Here is an 8,204-nt window from a genome sequence, read left to right as displayed (position 1 = left end):
ACACTCTTGCAACAGCTCATCCATGGGTCGTTCAAGTAAAGCAGGTTGTACACGATATACTATAGTGAATATGCTCCATGAAGGTACGCAAAACCAGAGGGTCTTGAAGCAGTATCAGAAGTCTGGATGGTGTTTGCCATGAATGACAATTTAAAAATGAAAATAAAAGTTAAAATCTAGTCCCTCGTACACAGGGTGAGTATTTGGAAAAGCAACACTGGATGGACCTCATGAAACAGACAATCAATTTACCAACGAAAAGGGACAAAGCGTGATATGATGGGATAAGGGACCACAAGCGTATCGTGGGACCATCCATGTGCCCGACGTCATCCATCGACTCCATCCCGAATACCCTGCTGCGTGTAAAGGTCTTCGAGCAGGAATGTAGGTATTTCGGACGTACATGTACTTCTGTAAGTCAGTCTTGTAAAGGTTGTAATGTGGAAAGGTTATCCGTTTATGGAGGTCCGTGTAGGACTTTCACATGTCCTTTGAGGTAGACTCACCGCAGATCGTTTCAGCACCATCTCGTGGTCTTAGCGTTCCGAGGGGAAGGGGGGCCTCGTCTTCGGGGTCCGCACTTCATGCAGCAGCATTTCAGGTGACTCTGAGCGGGGAGTCTCAGGGGTGCTGTGATCTGTGTCGCTCTCGCTGCCCTTGCAGCGGACCGAGGTCACGCCCCCGACAGCTGGAGTCCCATTGTGGGTCTTCACGTGCTTGCTTAGGTGGTCACTGCGCATGAAGCGCTTCCCGCACACGGCACACGAAAAGCGCTTTTCACCCGTATGCGTCCGCAGATGTCTCTGCAGCTCATCTGAACGTGTGAAGCGCTTCCCACAGAAGAGCCAGTTGCAAACGAATGGTCGTTCACCCGTATGCCAGCGCAAGTGCGCCTTCAGGTGTGACGTCTTTCCGTAGACTTTCCCACAACCTGGAATGTGGCAGTTGTGCAGTCCTTTACGCCGCAGGTTCGCCGGGCCTGTGGATCCTCCCATCCGCTCGGCATCCTGGCAATTAGGACAATCGCAGGTTACGCGACCGGCAAATCGCCGGGAGGGGCCGCGGGTCGCACCAGCTGACGGAGAGGGAGACACGGTGCATGGAGATGCTCCCAGGGGCCCTGCCATAAGTGCAGCCTCTGGGTACGTTGACAGCACGGACTTGAAGCCCTCATGAGCAAGTAGATGTTGGCCTCCGGATAACAGCTGTGAAGCTCCAGCACCCATGCTGGTGGAACTAAATGCCGACGGACCGAGAGAGGGATACTCGGCTGTATAGCCGTTGAACGGGAGACCTCCACCAGTCCCCTGCACCTCGAGCCAAGACCCAGGTGACGTGTGCACGTCCCAGGGCCAAGTGCTAGTACTTCCAACGTCACTCGCCTTGAACCACGGATCATAGGGGTGCGTGGTGACACGCGGGTACAATGCCTGCAGTCCATCCACCTTGTGAGCGAATGCTGGTTCCTGATGGGAACTTCCACCACTGCACGGTGACCCCTGAAGGAACCCATAGTCACCTGGACTTGCTGCGATGCTGAAGGCGCTTGCGGATGATCCGCCCATCGACCACAACTCGTTCTGCTCAGACACCGACCGTGTCCCCTGCATTCCCGCTCCCATCGCAGTGGATCCGGGCCGCTTCCATGGGTGGAATCCGGTCCTGGGGAGAGTTGCAGGTTCGCCCATGCGACTCGTCCCACCAATCTTGTTGCACGCGGCAGCCAGCATTGCCAGGGGTGTCGAACTGAATCGAGGTTCGTCCTGACGCGGGAGACGAAGCAGTGAGGCCCGGCGGAGGCCAAGACAAACACCGGACACCTCCATGGGGCGCCTTGGGCCACTCAGGTGCTCTGAGGGACCAGCACAGGTACACAGCGAGCGAATCGATCCGAACGAGATTAATGCTAGACTCGCTGAGAAAGATCAAACAAGCCTTGGATACAGGCACAGACGAAAGGGTGTGATCGGTATTCATACTGATGAACCGACATACTGTACATACTATCTCATCAGAACATGTTACCACCAATTGATAATTATTAATGCTCAGATTGGATTTAAATCAGATTGGGATCGGATCATAACCGGAGCATACTTCAAAAAAAAAAACTCAATGTTTTCCTCTTAAATGATTATAGGGTCGGATTGGGACAATATCGTGTGTCAATAAGTAATGCTTGGATCAGATAATAACAAACAATATTGCAATATGTGACATTCGGATCAGATTCCATTCCAACAGGCGATGCTCGGTCAGATCCAAACGGATCATATTCAAACAAGCGATGCTCAGAGCGGAAGCAATCCGAATTACGCAGCTGTTCAGATTACGGTAAACATGCCATACAATGTGGGCATTACCCTGATGTTACGTATAATTGTTTTGAATTCTAAAGGAAGTTTTATTCCTATGAATAAGATGACGATTTCAGACTTTACCTGTCGCATTTGATATCCTGGGAAACGTTTCAACCGAATCACGAAGATCCCAAATCAAACAATTTCAATTTAACGATTTGCGCTAAGTAGTCGAAGAGCTTGTTGGGTTTTTATGAATTGGGTTTACAAGGAGAAACAAAACTTCACTCTTTGGCCCAGAAAACGGAACGAGAGTTCAATTTGCAGTCGGTGTAGAAATCAAACTCCTCAACTGCACAACTTACGACGATAAACGGACCTGTGGGATCCCGAGGAACCCGAACTCGCACCTGGTGCATTTTGATCTTCGTTCCTTCTTTGCAAAACAAGCTCGTTCGTCAATTTCGGTTTTGTTTTTAAACCCTGGAACAAACCCGTTTATCGTAGAAAACACACTTTTCTTTGTCGTTTGGATTAACCAGGGGCAAGTGCCGTGATTTTCGTTTTAAAATAACACTCGCATGAACGGAATTTGTTGGGGATTGTTATAACGATCTGAACCCCACGTCACAAACGCCAATTTTCATGTCATTGTTCCCATTACAGCCATGTCCACGAAGGAACGGGACTGGCATGGAATTTTTGAAAACAATAGAAACATCACTGCCGAGAGGTTCGCTCGTTTTGTGTCCTGTTACCGAAACACGCATTAAGTTTTTAGTTTTTATTATCTCTCTCTCTCTCTCTCTCTCTCTCTCTCTCTCTCTCTCTCTCTCTCTCTCTCTCTCTCTCTCTCTCTCTCTCTCTCTCTCTCTCTCTCTCTCTCTCTGTCTCCGCGGGCAGCAGGATGCACACTTACCCCAAGTACGGTGGCAGCCATGGCACAGGGAGCGGGTGTGTGATACGCTCCGAGTTGCTCCTGCCACCAAGGAGCTCCCGCTCCGCCCCACAACCCCAACATGCTCCCCCCTTCCTACCGTACTGTCTCGCTGCACACCCCTACCCCGTCTCGTTCAAACCCTCTCCCATCCCATATCGCCACCTCACCCCACCCATCCTCCCAACTTTAGACCTCGCGCACCCCTCCTGACGACCTGCTCTCTCCCTCGGCCCCTCCAATCACTTTCCTCTGAAACACTCTCCCCGACACCATCACACCATCTTTTTAGGACCTCTTCATATATTAAGTAACACACAGGGGCGTAGGTGGGTGGTTGGACCAGCAGGCAGCGTTATGGTGCGTTAAGCATGGGGTTCAACCTGTGTGACGTAATCCCTTCGATTTATCGTCATAAAGAAGCTTTACTGTAATCGGCACCGAAAGGCAGGCAGTTTGGCTTCAGGATTTCTCACCTTATGTCAGCTCTGAGTGATGCTATATGTGCTTTAATTATTTTATTTTGTTCACACGGAGCTCTGATCTTTCATTAAATGAACAAAAGGCTTTTTCATGTTAATATTGTTATGGGTCGGGGTTTGAGGTTCGCCACGAGGGGAAGTACACGAGTTCCTCTCGAATGCCTGGTCCTGAGGCTACTAGCTGCAAATAACTCCACTCTCTGGGGGGTTGCTCGTCAACCATGAACGCCGATTGGTATCGCCAATCTTGGCAGGGTTCTCGCAACCATGCACATTACCTTTCCATTGGATTGGCAGTATCAATGAAGGCTCGCACCCTCGATATGTACTTGCCTTATCTTATCTGATCAGGTGCAGCCCAGCGGAGCTGCCAAGTACGGACTGGCTAATGTGTGGAGCCAATCAGTGGGGTTAAACTTCCCCGCCAATAATACATGCAGACTATACTGGATCAGTGGGGGAAAGGACTGCACGAGCTGGTTGAATTGCAATAACAGATTATAATTCATGGGCAATAATAACAGAAAGGGATGGGCACAGTGAAGATGGGTTTATTTGCAAGAATATACATACAGCAAGGGACATTCAAGATTTGTGTGGTGCGGAAAAATACATACAGTGATGCAGTCAAGCAAAGACAAACAGGGCAGAGCTATCCCAATAGCTTCGGCACTCTGACTTATACAAGCAAAACAGGTGCCATCAGAATCATTACACAGAAGGGTCGATCACACAGAAAGATAAGAGAAGTACGAGGTGGTTACGTCCTCTTTGGCTCACCTCGCGGGGCTGACGAACCTCCGCTGCCCAATCGCTGAGGAGGGGTAAAATGAGTAGGAATACGAGTCGGTGTCTAAGGTACGTATTGAAGAGGTAGAAAGAGGTGCGTATCTATGAGGTCACTGAAAAGAACAGTTCTTTGGGACTTGCACTTACTGAGCTCCTTTCGCATCCAAAGCAGACGAGTGAAAGAGATGGAACATGTGAGAAGACAGCTTAACTTATCTGTGAGGTGAGAGATTATCTTTATGGAGAAGGTGTTTATTGGCCTGGCCTGAATGAATGTGTCCTGCACAGCGCCTGGATCACTCGCTCACCCAGTGCTCCATCCCGCAAGTTCCACTCCGCAAGTTCCGTTCCACATTTTTCCATTTACCGCCGACCAAGTCAAAGAAAAGATATTCTCGTGTCTGGAACGACGGCTTAAATAGCTGCTGGGTATGGGCGGAGCTTTGGTGCACATCAAAATGGTTGCTTGGCATGGTGACCAGGATTTGCGGCGCACACATTGGTTTGATTTGGCCAGGATTTGCGGATTCGCAGGGCAGCTCACCGAATGAAGGGATTGCAGCAAAGCCCATGGAACCCCAATTCTTTGATGATAGGAGGAAAAGCACGGAGTAACTTTCCTGGGCTGGATTGCGGGAGTGTGTGTCGGGGTGGTGCTGAGGTGTCGTCCACCAGACGCTGGTCTCCTCGGGATAACCTGAGGCGGTCACTTTGGGTGGGTGCCGAGAATGTCCTATTCCGAAGAGACGATGATCACCTGTCTCTACTATCATCTGAGCTCCAGAATTGGGACATCGGTATTGCAGCACTCTCTAAGGTTCGGAGACCGTATTTTTGTGAGATCATGGTGGATGGGAACACCTACGACTGCTCTGGTCGCTCTGATGGTTACCACACCCAAGTGGTTGCTGTAGCTGTATCCAAGAAGCTGACTCCCATGATAATGGAGGTAACACCGGTCAACGAGCTTATTTTGAGACTGAAGATTCGTCACACCTTGGGTGTCATTTCCCTGGTCTCTGTATATGCTCCGACTGAGGCCAGTGATCTCACTGTGAAGGAGGCATTCTATACTGTGCTTGAGTGTGTGGGTGATCGGTGCCCCAGGCGAGATACTCTTCTCGTCTTGGGGGATTTCAGTGCATTGACTGGCACTTGCTGCTATCTTGTCTGTACCTCTTTGTGGTGAGGATGTTGAGGTCACAGAGAGATTCACTTACCTTAGCAGTGATATTCATGTCTCTGCATGTTGTGAGCCAGAGGTCAGTAGATGTCTGGGTCAGGCCTGGGGAGTCATGGATTCACAGGATCATGGGGTGTGGCACTGTCATTACCTATGCAGGAGGACAAAAGTCCAAGTCTTTCAGTCCTTAGTACTTCCAGTATTGCTCTACGAATGTGAGACTTGCACTCTGACCAGGGATCTGAGATGGAGACTTAACTCCTTCGGTACCAGGGATCTGAGATGGAGACTTAACTCCTTCGGTACCAGGGATCTGAGATGGAGACTTAACTCCTTCGGTACCAGGGATCTGAGATGGAGACTTAACTCCTTCGGTACCAGGTCTCTTTGGAGAATCCTTGGCTATCGCTTTTAATACTTTGTGTCTAAGGAGCGGTTGCTGAGAAAGACTCCGATGAGATTTGTTACCGCTATTGTCTGTGAGCGTCAGCTGCGGCTGTAGGGACCTGTGGCTCATTTTCCTGACTGATCCTACTTTCCAGATTCTCTCAGCAAGGGAGCTTTGTGAGTGGAGGAGGCTAACGGGCTGACCACATGTCTCATAGTAGCAGCAGGTTCATCGGCATCTCAAGGAGATGGGAATGTACCAGGCAACAGCCTGTGGGATGGCCAGACGGAGGCCCGTGGAGTACCATCGGAAAGTGGACGCAGTGACACGCTGCTCCGGCGCATGCTCCCATCCCTGACTTGACCATTAGTGCACACCCGTTTCCTCCAGTGTCGGCACAGCCCATGTGGTCACAATCGTGAACATGCTGGCATTATATCCAAGCCGACCTGTGCCGCAGAGCTCTGCACTCATTATGGAGCCGTGGTTTTTGGCTGCGCTTTCCGAGCACAAATGTGCACTGGACGTCTTAATGGAGTGTGATCATTGTAGCATTTGTAGGTGGAGTGTGGTGAAGGTTGAAGTTATGTGTCAGTTAGATTCTGGGGCGCAATTGAAACCAGGATTTGGCGCCCGTATGCAAATTAGCTGCGCACTGCGTGTGCCTAATCATGTGAGAATGAGTTTGTGTGCGGGGAAGAAAATGGGGTAAAAACCTGCCTCATGTCACACAATGCATATTGACCCATAAAACTATTTGGACATAAGGGAAAGACTATCTGAAACAAGTTATAATAAAATAACTATCTCGGGAACCCCAACATGTTGTGTGCCATTGCTTGGGGAATAAAGGTTTCGCAGAACCATCACAATATACAACACCATATACTATCCATGGTGAATATTAATAAACTTCGAAGATCATGTCTTATCTTCATTTATCCTTCAGTGGGAAAGTATAAATTTGCCGAAAATGACTTACTTAATACAGTATATGGATGGCCCCTTAGCAGTATACAGCAGCCACAATGTTTCTTCACTATCCTACTTCCCTTTAATCCACAGCCCAAATCTGCACACTCACAGGTAAGATTCATAATCAGGTTGAGAGCACAGTACTGAGGAGCATGTGTATACTGAACAGGAACACGACTCAGCATGAAGACGATACATGGACCTTATGCACGCGATGAACAGGCCTTGTGTGTGGGATTTCGCGGGCCTTGTGCGCAGGATATGCGAGCCTTGTGTGCAGGATATGTGGGCTTTCTGCACAGTGTAAGCTGGGCTTGTGTGTGGCGTACGCGGACCTTGAGCGTGACTTATGCAGGCCTTGTACACAACGTACACTTTCTTTGTGCACAATACACGTGGGCCTTGTGCACAACATATGTGGGCCTTGTGTGCAGGCCCTGTGCATGGCTTGTGCAGCCCTTGTGCACATTGTGTGCGGTGTGTGGGGACCTTGCAAGTTGAGTACATCAGCTTGAACCGTGGGGTATGTCAGCTTTGACCACGGGAAATGCCGTCTGGGGCCGTGACGTTCACGTGCCTTGACCACGGGGGTACATGGGCCTTTACCGTGGGACACGCGGTACGTGTGCGTGTGTGTGTGCGTGCGCGTGTGCGTGCGTGCGCGCTTGTGTGTTTGTACGTGTGTTATTCATAAAACATAACCTTTTCTCGCTGCTAATTCTCACCCTGCATATGTATGTATGTGTAGATAGATATATATATATATATATATATATATATATATATATATATATATATATATATATATATGTATCTATCTATCTCTCTCTCTCTCTCTCTCTCTCTCTCTCTCTCTCTCTGTCTCTCTCTCTCTCTCTCTCTCTCTCTCTCTCTCTCTCTCTGTCTCTGTCTCTGTCTCTGTCTCTGTCTCTGTCTCTGTCTCTGTCTCTGTCTCTGTCTCTCTCTCTCTCTCTCTCTCTCTCTCTCTCTCTCTCTCTCTCTCTCTCTCTCTCTCTCTCTCTCTCTCTCTCTCTCTCTCTCTCTCTCTCTCTCTCTCTCTCTCTCTCTCATACAGTGAAGCACCCTCGCACACATTTCCCGCTGTCTGTCTCTGGACATGTCCGGGTGGTATTTGTCTCCAGACCTG

The 8,204-nt window shown here is 49.4% G+C and overlaps 1 pseudogene; it reads right to left on the bottom strand.

Moving 5' to 3' along the window:
* Positions 1-2,331, bottom strand: part of LOC147030257 (transcription factor Sp9 pseudogene) — a 2,336-nt pseudogene extending 5 nt beyond the window's left edge.
* Between the last annotated feature and the right edge of the window lie 5,873 nt (positions 2,332-8,204).

This window comes from Eptatretus burgeri, chromosome 3 (assembly GCF_056783735.1).
Source record: "Eptatretus burgeri isolate ZD-2024b chromosome 3, Ebu_testis_v1, whole genome shotgun sequence".
In the NCBI taxonomy this organism is placed as follows: domain Eukaryota; kingdom Metazoa; phylum Chordata; class Myxini; order Myxiniformes; family Myxinidae; genus Eptatretus; species Eptatretus burgeri.
This window is presented reverse-complemented; position numbering and strand designations above follow the sequence as displayed.